The sequence below is a fragment of the Nycticebus coucang genome, chromosome 20, assembly GCF_027406575.1.
Source record: "Nycticebus coucang isolate mNycCou1 chromosome 20, mNycCou1.pri, whole genome shotgun sequence".
In the NCBI taxonomy this organism is placed as follows: Eukaryota; Metazoa; Chordata; class Mammalia; order Primates; family Lorisidae; genus Nycticebus; species Nycticebus coucang.
The window spans coordinates 392997-410609 of NC_069799.1; the positions used below are offsets into that span (position 1 = coordinate 392997).

The following is a 17613-nucleotide window of genomic DNA, read 5'->3' on the forward strand; positions in this document are numbered from 1 at the left end:
GACGCCACGGCACTCTACCCCAGGGCAGTACAGTGAGACTCTGTCTCTACAGAAAAAAAAAAAAAAAAAAGAATTAGGGGGGCTGGGCAAGGTGGTTCATGCCTGTAATCGTACACTCTGGGAGGCCAAGGCAGTTGGAATGCCTGACTTCACAGGTTCAAAACCAGCCTGAGCCAGAGCAAGATCCCATCTCTAAAAACAGCCGGGCATTATGGCCAGTGCCCATAGTCTTAGCTACTTGGGAGACTGAAGCAAGAGAATCACTTGAGCCTAGAGTTTGAGATTGTTGTGAGCTATGATGCCACAGTACTCTACCAAGGGCAACATAGTGAAACTCTGTATCAAAATATATATATATATGTATATAAATTTCAAAACTGCAAATACTACAAAAAAGAATTATAAATATTGAATTCTGGTTAATACAATGCATCCAAAAGTGTTTAGGGACATTTATAACTTCTTATAAAATGCACCAAAAAATAAGATGGATTCATGTAGGAAAAAGAGCAAAAAGTTAACAACTGTTAAATGTACTTGATGGGTACAAGGGTTCCACTTATAATTCCTTGAACTTTGGCACATTTGAATGTTTTCATAAAAATATGGAGATTTTAAAAACCAGGAGTATGAGTGGTTACGTTATGAAGAATACAAATAGTAAGTGGGTAATTATAATTTGGATAATTTTCCCATAGTAGCCTCAATACTTGGATTCAAAAGGGCTGTATATGGAAAAGAGAATACATGGATGTTAAGATGGAAAACTGTTAGATGGCTAAACGGTGGTTCTGGTGATGATGAAAACAAGGAAGTCAAAATATATACAAACTTTTAAAAAATGTTATCCCCAGTGTGCTGGAATGGACCTTGTAGTATCAGCTACTTAGATGGCATTAGAGGCAGAAAGATCCTTCCGGCCCAAGAGTTGGAGGACAGCCTGGGCAACCTAGTGAGACCCCATCTCAAAAACACTCCACAATGACAAATAACCATTTTATAAGTGAAGAGGGGAAAAAACATTATTTCTAAATTAATATGTATGTAATTTCAAATGTGTATATTTAAACTAATACTTTGAATAGAGATCTGTTTTATCTATATCCCTATATAGTTTATTTATTCAACTAGGTCACAAAACCTTTCCTATTTTTAAATTCTTACTGGGGATATGTAGATTACCTTATATTTTGGTATACACAGTACAAAGGTACCATACCATCAGAAAAATTTATAAACACAATGGCTATACAACATAGATATGCCTTTTTATTTTTCTGAGACACATGCTCACTCAGTTGTCCAGGCTGGAGTGCTGTGGTGTCAGCCTAGCTCATAGCAACTTCAAACTAATGGGTGTAAGTGATCCTCTTGCCTCAACCTCCTGAGTAGCTGAGACTATAGGTAAACACCACAATGCCTAATTTTTTCTTTCTTTCTTTTTTTTTTTTTTTTTGAGACAGAGTCTCACTATGTCACCCTCAGGTAGAGTACCGTGGTGTCACAGTTCACAGCAACCTCAAACTCTTGGGCTTACATTATTCTCTTGCCTCAGCCTCCCAAGAAGCTGGGACTACAGGCACCCGCCACAATGTCCAGCTATCTTTTTGTTGCAGTTATTATTGTTGTTTAGCAGGTCTGGGCCAGGTTTGAATCCACCAGCCAAGGTGTATGTGGCTGGCGCCCTAACCACTGACCTATGGGTGCCAAGCCATAGTTTCTATTTTTAGTAGAGATGATGCTCTTGTTCAGGATGGTCTTGAACTGCTGAGCTCAAGGCATCTTCCCATCTCAGCCTCCCAGAATGCTAGGATTACAGGCATGAACCACTATACCTGGCCCATACATATGCTTTTAAAATTATTTCTCAAAAAAAAAAAAATTACTTCTCTGCCCATTTGGGCATTTAGGTTATTCTAATTTTTTTGCATTAATAAGCACTATTATGTTAACAGATCTGTTGATATATACACACACATATATATAAAAACATCTACGTGTGTGTATGTAGTTAGTACTTCTGGTTATGTCTTTATGAATTTTTCACACTAACAAACTGTTTTCAGAAAGCACTTTCAACAACTGGATATGATGCCAGCTTCATTGCAAAGTCACTGACATCTGAATACTATTTGAAAAATATCTTTACCAATTTGATAGCACTGTTTTCATTGAGCATTGCTGTATGTTAGGTGTGGTATTAAAATGGAAACTGTTCTATAGTTTTCTACTTGTGGCCCTCCTTTCTCAGAGTTCAGTATCAGGGTTTTTCTAGCCTAAATAACTTTAGACAAGTCAGAAGAGCATGGCAACTTGACTATCTTTGCTCCCGTGTCTTCTAAATCTTTCTCCTTTCTGTCTCCTTCTGTCTGCTTATTCTTTGTGTACCACTTCAGTTTTTTTTTTTTTTTCTTTCAAGACAGGGTCTCACTCTGTCACCCAGGCTGAAGTTCAGTGGCATAATCACAGTTCACTGCAACTCCAAATTCCTGGGCTTAAGTGATCCTCCTGCCTCAACATAGTGAGTAGTTGAATACCATATTTGGCTAACTTTTTTATTTTTTGTGCTATGTTGCCCAGACTGGTCTTGATCTCTTGGCTTCAAGTGATCCTTCTCTGTCGGCCTCCCACCTTAAGTCTTCCTTCTGCGTCAGCCTCCCAAAGTGCTGGGATCACAGCATGAGCCACCACGTTTTAATTTTTTTAGGTAAGATCTACATACAATATTCTGCTAAAGTCTGAAGAAATATTTTACATTTTGTGGCTTTATCAATTTTCTTACTCTCTAATGATGTTTGTGAATTTGTATTCTTTTTTCCTTGATCAGACATGCTCGCCATCTGTCTATTCAATCTTGTCAGACAAGCGATTCGAGGTTTCATTCTGCTGTTTTGTTTAGAAATATTAGAAAATTTTTTTTCTAAATCATTAATGTTTACTCTTTATTAACATCTTGCTTTTCTCTTTTGATCTGTTCTTACTTCTTCCTCCTGATTTTCTCAGTACATTTTCATTCCTACTTAATTAATTTATGACAACTATGTGCTTTTACTGAATACGGCAAAACTCTGGCTTCATACCATAAGTACTAATGGTTATGCTGGTAACGTCTGCAATTTTGAGACTTTCTGTTTAATAAGGAATTAAATATGCTAGAAAATCCATTAAAAGTTTTCAATTAGTATTGTGTTTGTCGATTTTGCCTTACATTTCTAACAAATTTTGCTCTACATATTTTGACAGTGTTATCTGATGACAATAAAATTTTATCTTTGTTTTGTATTATATCACCTTTATTATCATAAAATCATCCTCTTTTTGCCATGGAATATTTTTTGGATTTAATTTTTTATCTAATGTTAACAAAATGTTTGCCTTTTTTGTTTCTGAAAGCATTTTTTAATTGGTATTTTTTCAACTATCACAGAAAAATCATTGTCATATAACCTCCCAATTTGAAAGATGACTTTACTATACTTGTCACCTCTCTTCAAATGTTGTTAGTGTCATTTGGTATTTAAATTCCAGGTTATTACTTTTTTCACTTTTCCCTTTTAATGTAACATCTAATATTTATAGTCAATTTGACAATATTTACCAGTTATTTAGACATCTCTCTTGCAGTCAGTAATCACTGCCAGAACTTTCATTCCATGGCTTCTTTATTCATGTTTAATAATTTAGCATCATTTCTTAATCAGTTAAAGTACATTAACAAACATTTTGTTCAATAAGGCAATAAGGATTTTTTTTATTCAGGAGGTGTGTTCTTTACATGCAAAGATAATGCAGCTGTACTATATAATATAAAAGTAAAAGCCAGAACTTTCTACCTCAGAACTAAACATGTTGTTGTTCTATTGTCTTGTGGAAATGGTTGAGTTTAAATGAATGTAGTTTGTTTTTTTCTCTGATGTATAATGTAATATGAAAGTAATATTTCCTAAGTGCCTATAGGAATTTTTAAGATTTTGTGAGGACATGGCTATTTATAAGATTGATAAAATTCTTTTTCATTGATTTTTTGCCTAAAATATGGTTAACTACTCTAATCTGTATAAATAAGACTTTCTTCAACACAAGGAAGTTTTTTTCTGTTATATTTTTAATTGTTTATGTTTCTTTATATCCAAATAGACTGAAAGATTTCTAAAATATTCTTTTAGATTTTTCTTTTTTAAAAAATTGTCCCCATCCTACAACAATGACTAGAATTCAACCACCTAAATCACAAAAGTAAAATTGCAAAGGTAACTCATGAATGCCAAGAAAAGTTATGAAGGGTTTGGTAAGTAGCTCCATAAAGAAGTCAGAGTAGCAGCTATGACAAGGATGCACGGGGAAAGGCTCTACAGTAGGCTTGAATGCAGTAATAGCTCAGAAATATATAGGGAAAAATACAGGAAGAGGACAGACACGGCAACTCCATTCACACAAGTTATGTGTAGCAAATAAATACATATAACTTCATCATTCTTGGCTATGAGATAAGTATTATTCTAATAGCAGCATTATTCTAACGTACACACACATTTCATGTATCCTAAACCAATCTAGAATAATCTATCAATTACTGTGTCAAACAGCTGAATGTTGATTATCTGAAACAAACCTGTGTCACTTTCATCATCATCAGACAAAGGCACCTCTCTTTTTAGAAGCCACTCCAACTCTTCTGTTTCTGCTGCATCCACTGGATGCTCCCCATGTTTAGTAGCTTGAAATGGATTTCCACCATGATGGAGTAATAGTTTCGCTATCTGAAACATTAAACAGTAGGAACATTTAGTTTCTTCATAGATTGTATCATTTTGACCATCTCTTAATAACATTCCTAATACCCTCCTACCTCTCAACTACTCTGTGCCCATTCCTTGTAGTGTCTAGTCTAAATCATTACCATTCTTTTCAAACTCCCTTTTCAATGACATCACGTTCCCTAATCTGATAATCTTATATAACCTACAAAGAATTTCTTTCTTAAAATTTAAACTGGGCTGGGCGGCGCCTGTGGCTCAAGGGGTAGGGCGCCGGTCCCATATGCCGGAGGTGGCGGGTTCAAACCCAGCCCCGGCAAAAAAAAAAAAAAAAAAAAAAATTTAAACTGGGCTGGCCAGGTGTGGTGGCTCATACCTGGTAATTCTGGCACTCTTGGAGGCCGAGGAGGGTGGACTGCTTGAACTCAGGAGTTGGAGACCAGCCTAAGCAAGATCAAGACTCTGGCTCTACTAAAAGTAGAGAAACTGAGGCAGGAGGATTGGTCGGGCCCAGGAGTTTGAGGTTCCTCTAAGCTACGGTAATGTTTATGGCACTTTAACTAGGATGAGAGAGTTAATACTCTATCTTAAAAAATAAATAAATAAATAAATAATAAAAAAATAAAAGACATACCCAGAAATAATGTTCTATCACCCACTTAGCATCTCTTGATTCCATAAAATTGATGTATAAAATTAAAATTCATGGTGATAAATCAATCACTCCAGACAATTGTACATTTTTAGTGAGATCTAATGTCACCTCATGGTTTAAGTGTTAGGTGTGTTTCCCAGATTCATTAGATTATATTGCACTTTTTTTCTATTGTATGAATAACTTTGAGGATGGATGGTATGTTACTGTGTTATTCTTAACTGAATATCTAATCAATTTTAATAAGAATTTATTTTACTAAACTATCCTCTTCATTGCTTATGAAAAAAGAAAAACCAAAATCAATTGTTTCTCTGTTGTCCTTCAGGTTAAAGTGATTTTAAAAAGGATGTCAGTTAAGGAGAAGAATAAACAAAAAGTACAAGAATCCCAGTATACTTTTGAAAGTACAATATGCTTTTTTTTCCTTTTAATCAAAAAGCCCTAATTCAAATCTTGTGAAGTGCTGCCTGAGACTTTAGCCACAGGATTTTTTGTTAAAGTCAATAATCCCAACTGACTATAATGAGAATCACACAGTTACCACCCAAGGAATCCCTTTGCACATTTAGTTATGTTTATAAAATCACTTGGGCGATTCAGGTACTATTTTGCTTCAACAAGAAAAAAAAATGGTATTTTAACAATCCTTTAGTTTGTGCCAAAAAAACCACTGTCTAAAACAATTTAACACAATTTTAAAGAAAAAATGCCCCACATAATTGAGGTTTGTGATTAAGTTTGGCACCACTTGATTTCACATCATGTAATAAAATGATTACGTGTAGTTCAATGACATGAATAGTTAACTGAGAAGGCAGCCTCTGACATGAACTCTTGGTCAGGTGACTCCTGACTCACAGTGCTCTTGGAATTTTACTATTTCTGTCACTTGTCTTTCCCATGCAAATAAGAGTGTCCCTAAAACAATGATACATTTCCTTAGAAAATTTAGGAGAAAATGAAAGTAAATGCTTTGTTTAAAATCTATTCATAATAAAAAAAATTGGCAATTTTCAGCATGTTATTTATCAAATGATCTCTTATTTCTTCCCAGTTTCATTGCATTCCTCTATTGCTCTGTCTTCTCACAAATGCACACACATACTCAGGCCTAAACTCATACACACACTCACACCCAGTGAATAAGAATGCAGATGTCCAAAATGTTCTCTGAAGTCAGACAGTTCAAATTGAACCCTATCCCAAACCACTTTATAGCTAAGTAAATGTTAATAATAGCATGGCTTCTTTGTGTTGCACTTATGTCTAGTCTGTAAAAAAGGATAATGGAAGATTCTATATATCACTCATTACAAAAATCATGTACATGTTAATATATGGAAAAGTGCTTTGCATATTATGATTGTTAAATTTAAGATAATCTAGTTTATTTACATCTATACTTCAAATAAATGTTTTACAATATATGCTTTTCCTAAGGGGAGTGGGAAGGAATTAAAAATTTGTGCATTAATCACAAGTAAAATAAATAAATAAATAAATAAATAAAAATTTACACTAGGCTATTTTAGCATTTAATCTCATTGTTTCTCTTCTTCTTTCATCAAGAAATCAACAATTATTTACTGAGTATCTATTAGTAAGTACTGTTCCAAGTTCTTCTCATAAATCCATGAGCAATAGCAAAAAGCTCCCTGGGCTGTTGAAATGTATATTCTCAAAGGACTATCAAAGGAAGTATTTCTCTTCTACTTAAGGATAATATCACTACTAATGCTCTTAATTTTACTCTTTCCCATCCCCCAGAATTTTGACTATCTTTAACTTGTATGAATTTACTTTGAACTAATGAAGCTTAGTGCCAGGCAAGGCTGCTCACGTCTGTAATCCCAGCACTTTGGAAGCCCAAGGTGGGCTAATAATCTGGATAAAAATAGGCCAGGGAAAATAATACTAAATTTTTTTTTTTATTGTTGGGGATTCATTGAGGGTACAATAAGCCAGTTACACTGATTGCAATTGTTAGGTAAAGTCCCTCTTACAATCATGTCTTGCCCCCATAAAGTGTGACACACACTAAGGCCACACCCCCCTCCCTCCATCCCTCTTTCTGCTTCCCCCCCATAACCTTAATTGTCATTAATTGTCCTCATATCAAGATTGAGTACATAGGATTCATGTTTCTCCATTCTTGTGATGCTTTACTAAGAATAATGTCTTCCACTTCCATCCAGGTTAATTAAACCAATTTTTTTTTTTTTACCTATTTTTGATTCTATAAAGAAGCCATTCTTTCTGGTTCATGTCTCTTTTTTGTTAAAACAAATAATAGCGATAGAGAAATAAAACATAAGTAAAACAAGAAAATCTGTTCAAACTTACAGCCCCCTCTGCTAGCTAAATTTTCTTTTCTTTGCAGTCAACCTCCTGAAAAGATGTTTGTCCTTGCAGCTGTGATTTTCTATCGACACTTCACTCTTCTACCTCCAACTCTGCTACCAACAATCCTACGAAATGGTTCTAAGAGCTATACATATCTAACTCAATGATGGTTTCCCTATAGCACTGTTCTTGATTTATTTTCTCACAACGAAGTATACACCATCTCTTTGGAGCAAACACTCCGTCTGAATTGACAATTATGCAACCCATCCATTCATTTTTATCCTCTTGCTTATGCTCTCAGCTCTCTTCAACTCCAAACCCAAACAGTCAAATGCTCATTAGATATAAGCAATTGATTATATGTGTATTTTAATAAAAAAAAGTCTAAAGCCAATAGGACACAGAGTTCATTAAACTTGTACCCTGACCTTTTATCTGTTTCCATTCTCAATGACTAGCATCAAAATTGGCCTTGTCACTAAAGCCAAAAAGCTGGGAGTCATCACCAATTCTTCCTTTTCACTCATACTCTACATCAAAGAGGTGGCCAAGCATTACTGATTCTGCCTTCCAACCATCTTTCTTGTTTTTGATCTTTAGTCTATTTCCATTGACACTGATGTGTTCTACCAAACAAATTCATATTACAAGTCATTCTCTTCCTTATTCTATACAATAACATTCATATAGCATCAAGTTTTTATCATCTATATATTCCTCACACATAATTCTGGTGTTTTCTGGTACTTAGAAAATAAGAAAATACATTTGTTATCATGTCTTTTAAAATAATGTTTAAATGGAGCGGCGCCTGTGGCTCAAGGAGTAGAGCGCCAGTCCCATATGCCAGAGGTGGCGGGTTCAAACCTAGCCCCGGCCAAAAAAAAAAAAAACCACAAAAAAAAAAATAATGTTTAAATGAGTAAAATGAAATAGATGACTATTAATTGCATTGGCCATTAAGGGTTAAATGCATTTAAAACACAGTGCTATAAATCAGTAATTTCTAACAAATCAAAGTATTTAAGAGTGAAGATTCACAATGAATAATAAGGATTTTTTTCTAGACCATCATTATAGAAAAGTTTGAAATGTAAGAATGTGTAAAGAAAACAAATTACTGTATTTTGGATGTATAATGTGCTCCTGCATATATACCACATACCTAACTTTTTGGCCCAAATTTTCAGGAAAAAAATTATTAGTTTTGATTTTTTTTTTTTTGAGACAGTCTCACTATGTCACTGTCAGTGGAGTGTCATGTCTTCACAGCTCACAGCAACCTCAAACTCTTGGGCTTAAGCGATTCTCTTGCCTTAGCCTCCCAAGTAGCTGGGAACCAGGCCACCATAACGCCCGGCTATTTTTTGTTGCAGTTGTCATTGTTGATTTTAGCTGGCCCTGGATGGGTTTGAACCAGTGAGCCTCGGTGTATGTGGCTGACCTACCCACTGAGCTATGGGTGCTGCTGAGTTTTAATTTTTTAAAGAATGGTGGAAACAAGCCATGCAATGTCACCTCATTCTCTCGTGAGAGGTGCAAGGTGTTTATTAGTGGAGATGGCTACCGCAGAGAAGCCAGGAGTGAGTCCAGGTGCAGGTGAGAGTGGTCCAGATGACCTGAATACCCGACCTTCCCAACTTCCACCTCCTGTCCCACCTTCATCTCCACAACCTCTCATTTCCTACTGCCACCCATATTTACCACTGGGAACATGGCCACAGCCTCTCTGCTGAGAACCTTGGCCAGCTTATTTCTTGGGAAGTTGGTGTGAGGGACCCAGGACTGAGAGGGCTGCTGAGAGGAGATCCTTGCCCTTTCTGGGCTGCCTCATCTCTTGTACAGCTGGCCCCATTCTGAGGTCCTGGGGACACTGTGCTAAGGAGGAAGCCTTCCCTGATGATACCCCAGAGATGCCCTCTGCATTCACATTTTGCTTAGTGACTAGACCATGACCTGCTAGAGACATCCAGACCTTGAGCATTCAATAGCATCAGAATGACATTAGCCTTTCCCACAGCTGCAGATGCTTCCAACCTACCCTTCTAATCTGCAGCTGTGGTGCCTGCCTGTTAGGGAGCTGGGGAGGGGAGTATCCTACAGTGGGCAAGACTACTGTATTCTGGAGTTGTTATTTTGCATATGGATATTATTATTGCTTTCTAGAGTTACACTTTTAACACATAAGCATAAATAAAAGAATTATAGTCTGGGGATCCTGAGCTCATGGACTATAATTTTAAAAAGATATGGAATTAGTACTACCCATGTATTTCTCAAAAATGTAGGTAAAAGTAAACATTATGGACAGCAAAATAATGGTACCCATGATCTCAACAGTATTTTATTCCCTTGTCTATTAATTTTTGTCAAATTAGATTAAGCTTATAACTTTAAAAGAGGAACTAGCTTTCCAAGTCTGCATATGAAAAACAACTGTCCCTAACACTTATTATCTCCACATTCCAGTCATCTGCCAGGGAAGGAAAGGTAGAATTATTGGGCTGTGTAAGCTTTGGAAGGGAATATGAGGGCTGAAAAAACTGATCCAATCCCCAATTTTCAGACCTATTTAATTTTTTTGAGACAGTCTTGCTCTGTTGCCCACTCTGGAGTGCAATGCTGAGATCATAGCTCACTGCAGCCTCCAATTCTTAGGCTAAAGGGATCCTCCTACTGCGGCCTCCTGAGTATCTGGGACTACAGGCATGTGCCACCACTCCTGACTTTTAAAAATTTTTTGTAGAAATGGGATTTCACTATGTTGTCCAGGCTAGTCTTGAATCTTGAACTCTTGGTCTCAAATGATCCTCCAGACTTGGCCTACCAAAGTCCTGGGATCACAGGTGTGTGTCACTACACAGCCTCCAGTCCTATTTTAACAAGTACTTCCAGAAGTATTAATAACTGGTGCCATCAATTCCTGAACTTTAGAGATTTTCTAGAATTTTGTTTCTTCTAAATCAGAGGTAGGCAAATTATGGCCTATGGGCCAAATGTGGTCTGCCAACTAAGGAAAGTTTCTACATTTTTAAAAGACTGTCAAAGCAGAAGGAAGAGAGAACAGACAGGAAGAAGAAAAAGGAGGGAGGCAAAAGTGGAGGTGGCAGTACCTCCTGAAAAGACTAAAATATTTACTATTTGGCCCTTGATGGAAAAAGTATGGTAAACCCGGCTCTACGTCAGTAATTGCTCATTCCTTTAAATTCCACCTTCTAAAATATTGGTTTTCTGTTTTTTCTGTTTCTTGTCCTTGTGAGTCTATGTCCTTTAAAATTTCCACTTACTGTCATTTTAGGGGGTTTGAGAAGTAACCAAGGCAAAAATATTTTAAGTCATTATAAATAATACTATACTGAACATCTTTGTGAGTTCAACTTTTAAATGTTGGGCTTATTCCATTAGCCTTAGAATGAGAAAACAAAATGAAGGATCTTGATATTGCTAATACCTTTCTACACTCATCAGGAAGTCATCAATTAATATTACATGCCTATGAAAAGTCAGGTACAGTTGATTCAAACATGTTAGCAAAAAATATATACCATTTTACAGATTATTTACACATGCAAACAGTTATTCTAAAAAAGATTTAAGCCAACTTGAAGTTACTTAAAATTTAACAGTCAATAAATTAAAACTAGGTAAAATAATAAGATATCTAAAAGATATCTAAAATAGAATTAGGAATAAGACTAGTATAAGCATGTGTATGATGAATTACTACTATGCATGTGGAAATGGTGGATCAAAAATTAGGTTATTAATGAGTTTTGTTGATCCCTTCTTATTGTATAAACAATTTAGAGCTGATAAATTTGTTATCTTTCTGCTTCTTCTATCTGAGAAACACTTTAAGGATAAAGTTGTCATGATTATTACTAAGAGAAAAAATCCTGGCAGATGCAGAAGTTTTGAGATAAAATAAAAATTAAGAAATGAATTCCCATGGACACATGTGAATGACACAAATGAAGCTCTGCCAGCAATATCAGTTATCCAAGCAAGTTGATGAATCAGAAAGGATGCTGTCAACAGTGCTCCTTGTAAGTGAAATTAAAGACCACAAAACAGTGTCTCGAAACTTTTGTAGTGACCCATGTAATAGATACAACAGACATACATGTACAGAAATGAGTTTTTGGTAGCTCTCATTTCCCTCCTCCTTAGGCACATGTAAAAGAACAAGGAGAAAATAGCTCTCAAAGCTCGTGAATTGTGACTCCTACTATCCTAGGCATGCTGGGAGGAGGAAAAGGAAACGCCCCTTGAAAACAGCATGCCACTCTCCCTCTGGAAAGAGATTGGAAATAGTCTGGAGTCCTTATAAAGGCATGAGCTCAAAGGTCAGCTTCTGGAAATATTTTGCAATTATGTGCATATTTAGAAACTTGTGCTCATAGAAACCATGTCTTAGTCACAAGCATAATTCTTAAAATTATACTGAAAAATTGGGAAACCTTTATATATCACACTTACAGAAAATGACTCATCTTTGGTAAATAATAATGTTAAAAAAGGGGGGGTGGGGACAAAAGGTATAGTATTTAAAATATCATAGCCAGAAAATATATCAGTTTCTGATAAACTAAGATAAACCGGCAATGTACCCTGTATGCTGTCAGGCCTTATGGATTAAGTGTTGACATTCATCTCAGTCAACCATTCATCCATCCACCTATGTATCTTTCCATCTACTAACACATATAGTAATGCTAAATTTATTGAGCATTTCTTATGTGACAAGCAGTTCCAAAGTCAATAACACAGTACAACACAAAATGCCTGTATGCCTGGTTTTTGCAGTCTAGTGCAGGAAACATGGCTCTAGGCAAGAGCATCAGTAGACAATGACAGGGCATCTGCTATCATGTAGGCTTGTATAAATTGCCCAGGAAGCCGAAAGGACAGTCCAATAGTAAGCAAGGACCAACTTCAGAAAATTAATAGCTACGGATTACATTTTTCTTCCCTCAAAATAAAAACTTTTTTATTGACAAATATGGAAAAATAAAGCATTTTTATCTAAATTTTAGTTCAAAAATATTATGGTATATTTGAAATGCAGCAATAGAAAGGCAGCTTTTTGATCTTTTACCTTTGACACTGCTGTAACATTTTAGATTTCAACATGTACTTATGTGTAGAGTGTCTTTTTTTTTTTTCCTTTAAAATATCCCCTTTTGACAGGTATTATTTATTATCTAATCTAAAGATGAGGAAATGGAGATTCAGAGAAGATCACACCCTAGTAAACTGGCCAGGTCATAACTGAACTTCTATCTATTTTTACTCCAAATTCCATTTTTGCCTCAATTAAAGTAAAATGTGTTTTAAAAGACAGGCAGCAGGACATTAAAATTTGTATTTTATGTAAAGTACACTTTAACCAGTATCTCTGATAGTGGAATGTCTTGAAATGAAAATTTTGCCAAAATATTTAATCAATTAGCAAATTTAGTAGATTATTTTATGAAAAAGCTAAATCTGACTATGAGTTATAAGTTAGAAAGTAGAAGAAAAAAATAGATGAGTTGATTAAGCAATGAATGAAATTATGACATAGATCGTATAACTAAAAAATGAACAAAATTACTATGGGTTGAATTTTTATTTTAAAAATGTGAATTACTGTTTTTTCTATCATACTTACATCTCTGTGCCCACTACTGGCAGAATCATGGAGTGCAGTGTCATCATCTAACCCCTGTGTGTTAACATCTGCTCCAGCAGCTGTAAGTATCTTGGCAACATCGTAATATCCAACATTACAAAGCTTCATGCAGTGGTGTCCAACCTGAAGTTAGAATATTAATTTGACATATGAGTCACTTGCACTAATTCAAGCTACATGCTTTTCATATACAAACCTACATGTGACATGTGAATTCTAAATTTCACATGATATAAAAGGAAAAATGAGTAAAGCAGCAGCCACTGAAAATAAGTTATCTAAGAAAAACATTAACTTTACTGAAGGATTGTTCAAGATAGTATTATAGTTGACCCTTGAAAAACATGAGGGTTAGGGGCACCAACCCCACGCAGTTCAAAATCCACATGTAACTTTGACTCCCCCAAAGCTTCACTAATAGCCAAATGCTGATTAGAAGCTTAACCAGTAACAGTTGATTAACACACATCTTGTATTTCATATGTATTATACATTGTATTCTTACAATAAAGATAAAGAATGTTACCAAGAAAATCATAAGAAACGGAAACTATGTTTACTATTCATTAAGTGGAAATGCATCATCACACAGACCTTCATCCCTGACATTTTCACAGTAGGATGAGGAGAGAAGAGGGGCTGGTCTTGCTGTCTCAGGGGTAGCAGAGGTGAAAGAGGTGGAGTTAGAAGAAAAGGTGGGTGAGACAGGCACAGTTGGCGTAACTTTACAAAAGATACATGGTAATTTCACTTTTTTGCTTTTCCAATCTCTAAAAATGTTTATGTTTTTATATGATACCATTTACCTTAGTCCAGTGCCTGTATAATAGGAAGGTCCACGTCATTACAAAAAAAAAAAAAAAAAGTCAAAAAAATTTTGAGTAATTGGAACCCTTCTGCCAGACTGTCAACTTGTTTCTGGCACTGTTCTAAATCCTTATCACCTGGTGATGGTTCAGAAGCACTCATCAAGTCATCTTCTGTTAATACTTCTTTTATGTCCATTAACTCTTAAATTTCCTCAAAATCTGCATCTTGAAACCCTTGACCCACCACCTTTTTTGTCATAATCTCATGATTTCCTTGATTGGCTCTGAGGTAAATACTGTGAAAATCATACGTAACATTCAGATACAGTTTTCTTCAGCAGGTATTCACTGTTTGGGACTTGATGGCTTTCAAAGTTTTGGGGTTTTATTATTTGTTTTTGAGACAGAGTCTCATTATGTTGCCTTTGGTAGGGTGCCATGGTGTCACAGCTCACAACAACCTCAAACTCTTGGGCTTAAGCACTTCTCTTGCATCAGCCTCCCAAGTAGTTGTAACTACAGGCACCTGCCACAATGCCCGGCTATCTTTTGGCTGTGGTTGTCATTGCTGTGTGGCAGGCCAGGGCTGGATTCAAACCCGGCAGCTCTGGTGTATGTGGCTGGCATCCTAGCCACTGAGCTACAGGTGTCGACCCTAGTTTTTTTTTTTTCTTTGGAGACAGGCTTTTGCTCTGTCACCTGGGCTAGAGTACAGTGACATTATCATAACTCACTGCAACCTCAAACTTCTGTGCACAAGGGACCCTCCTGCCTCAGGCTCCAGTCAAGTAGCTGGACTACATACATGTGCTACCACATCTGGCTAATTTTTCTATTTTTTCGTAGAGATAGGGTCTTGCTCTTGCTCAGGTTAGTCTCGAACTTCTGGCCTCAAGCAATCCTCCTGCCATGGCCTCCCAAAGTGCTAGAATTACCCACCATGCTGTCCTCTCATAGCCTTTTCTATTACAATACCATCTTTTCAATGGTATAATCTTTCCAGGCTTTTCCTAATGTTCTATCAGTGTTTTCTTTTTCTTTTCCATGGAATACCATGTGTAATGAGCCTTAAAGATCCTTATGATCTTCTATCTTCTGATCTTGAAGCCGATTTAGACACATTATATTTGGGGACAAGTAGACGACTTTAATGCTTTTGGTGTTACAATCAAAGGATCCTGGTTAGCCACAGCCATTGTCTAATATTAAAAGAACTTTAAAAGGCAGTTCCTTGTTGGCAAGGTACTTTCTGAATTCAGGGACAAAGCACTGATGGAACCAATCTAGAAAGGAGTTCTTCATCAGGCCTTCCTAACTGACCCTGGTGTTTACCTTGTCCTGTCACAGTCAGGAGGAGTTAGCAAATACGTTATAGATAAATATCGATCGTTAACCTAATTTCATTTGGACGAAACACCAGAATTAGCTTATACCTTAATGTCCCAAATAATGGTGTTCACTTCTCTTCCTTACTAATAACTGTCCTTTCTGGAATACTTTTTCCAGAATAAGGCCCTTTTACTCTACATTAAAAACGCTGTTCATGAGGTGGAGCAAGATGGCAGCCGAGTAACAGCTTCCTTGCATCTGGGCACCGTGAGTCTGGGGAGATAGGACTCCAGGCATTTCTGGCTGGTGGGATCTGCCTATCATCACCCCTGAGAGGATACAGGGAGTCAGCAAGAGACTTCTGGACCCAAAGAGGAGGACTAAAACAGTGGAAAACCGGCAAGTGGTCGCGTGTGTTCAATCCGTCTAAACCCGCCCGCAACTTCCACAGGCACAAGAACTTAAAGAGCAAGAGGAAGTGAAAGGAAAATTAGGGCAAGGACACAGATAAAAGAAATCACTCATGAGGAAGAATCAGCAGAAAACTCCAGGCAACATGAAGAACCAGTCCAGAACAACCCCGCCAAGGGACCATGAGGTAGCTACGGCAGAGGATTCCACATATACAGAAATGTTAGGAATGACAGAAAGGGAATTTAGGATACACATGTTGAAAACAATGAAAGAAATGATGGAAACAATGAAGGAAACTGCTAATAAAGTGAAAAATAACCAAAAGGAAATTCAAAAACAGAATCAAATCAGAGATGAACAATATGAAGAATATAAAAAGGATATAGCAGAGCTGAAGGAAATGAAACAGTCAATCAGGGAACTTAAAGATGCAATGGAAAGTATCAGCAACAGGTTAGACCATGCAGAAGAAAGAATTTCAGAGGTAGAAGACAAAGTTTTTGAGATAACTCAGATAGTAAAAGAGGCAGAAAAGAAGAGAGAGAAAGCAGAACATTCACTGTCAGAATTATGGGACTTTATGAAGCGTTCCAACATACGAGTTATAGGAATTCCAGAAGGGGAAGAAGAATGCCCCAGAGGAATGCAAGCCATACTAGAGAATATTATAAAAGAAAATTTCCCAAATATCACCAAAGATTCTGGCACACTGCTTTCAGAGGGCTATTGGACCACAGGTCGCCTCAACTCTAACTGAGCTTCTCCAAGACACATTGTGATGAACCTGTCCAAAGTCAAGACAAAAGAAAAGATTCTACAAGCTGCCAGGAGTAAGCGCCAGTTGACCTACAGGGGCAAATCGATCAGAGTGACCGCAGACTTCTCTAATGAAACTTTCCAAGCAAGAAGACAATGGTCATCTACCTTTAATCTACTTAAACAGAACAATTTCCAGCCCAGAATTCTGTACCCTGCTAAGCTAAGCTTAAAAATTGACGGAGACTGAGAGACAAGATGGCGGACTGAAGCCAGCTTTCAACAAAGGCTCCCGTCCAGAAGGAGAGTTAAGGGACAGGAATTTAGTAAGTATCCTGGTGGACTTGAGCCTCACCAAGAGAGAAGGCTGAAGAACGCACATCAACACCGCTGAGGCAAGTTGTGATCACAAGGACGCAAACAAAAGGTACAAAATCCACCACCAAGCGGACGGGAGTCCCCCTCCCCCATGAGACCGGCTCTGTAGCCCCACAATTGAACAAGTGGGCAGAAATTAAAGCCCCTCCCACTACACTCCACGGGAGAGACCTTCTAAAAACTGGACCTACCTCCCCTACTGGGGTGCCGTGGCGTTCTCCTGCCGGACATAGGGCTGAATAAAACTTTGGGAATCCTTTGCCGGCAACCCTGAATCCCCGGCGCTCCCCTCCCGCCCACTGAGGTCTGGAGGCCTGTCCCCCAGGACTTCGGATCCTTGGGTGATTTCTCAAGGGGAGTGGACAGTCCCCGAGTTGCGTCTGGTCAGCATTGACTCTGAGGCGCGCCGAGTGAGGAGAGGGCACCGGGCTGAGGGGGAGTCACGCCTCGCGGCACTTCCCTGCGGTGCAGTGCACCAACCCTCCCCGGGCA

General features: G+C 37.3%; 1 pseudogene; it reads right to left on the bottom strand.

The window, feature by feature from the left end:
- LOC128572298 (ankyrin repeat domain-containing protein 12-like) overlaps positions 1-17613 on the bottom strand; it is a 104149-nt pseudogene that overhangs the window by 3946 nt on the left and 82590 nt on the right.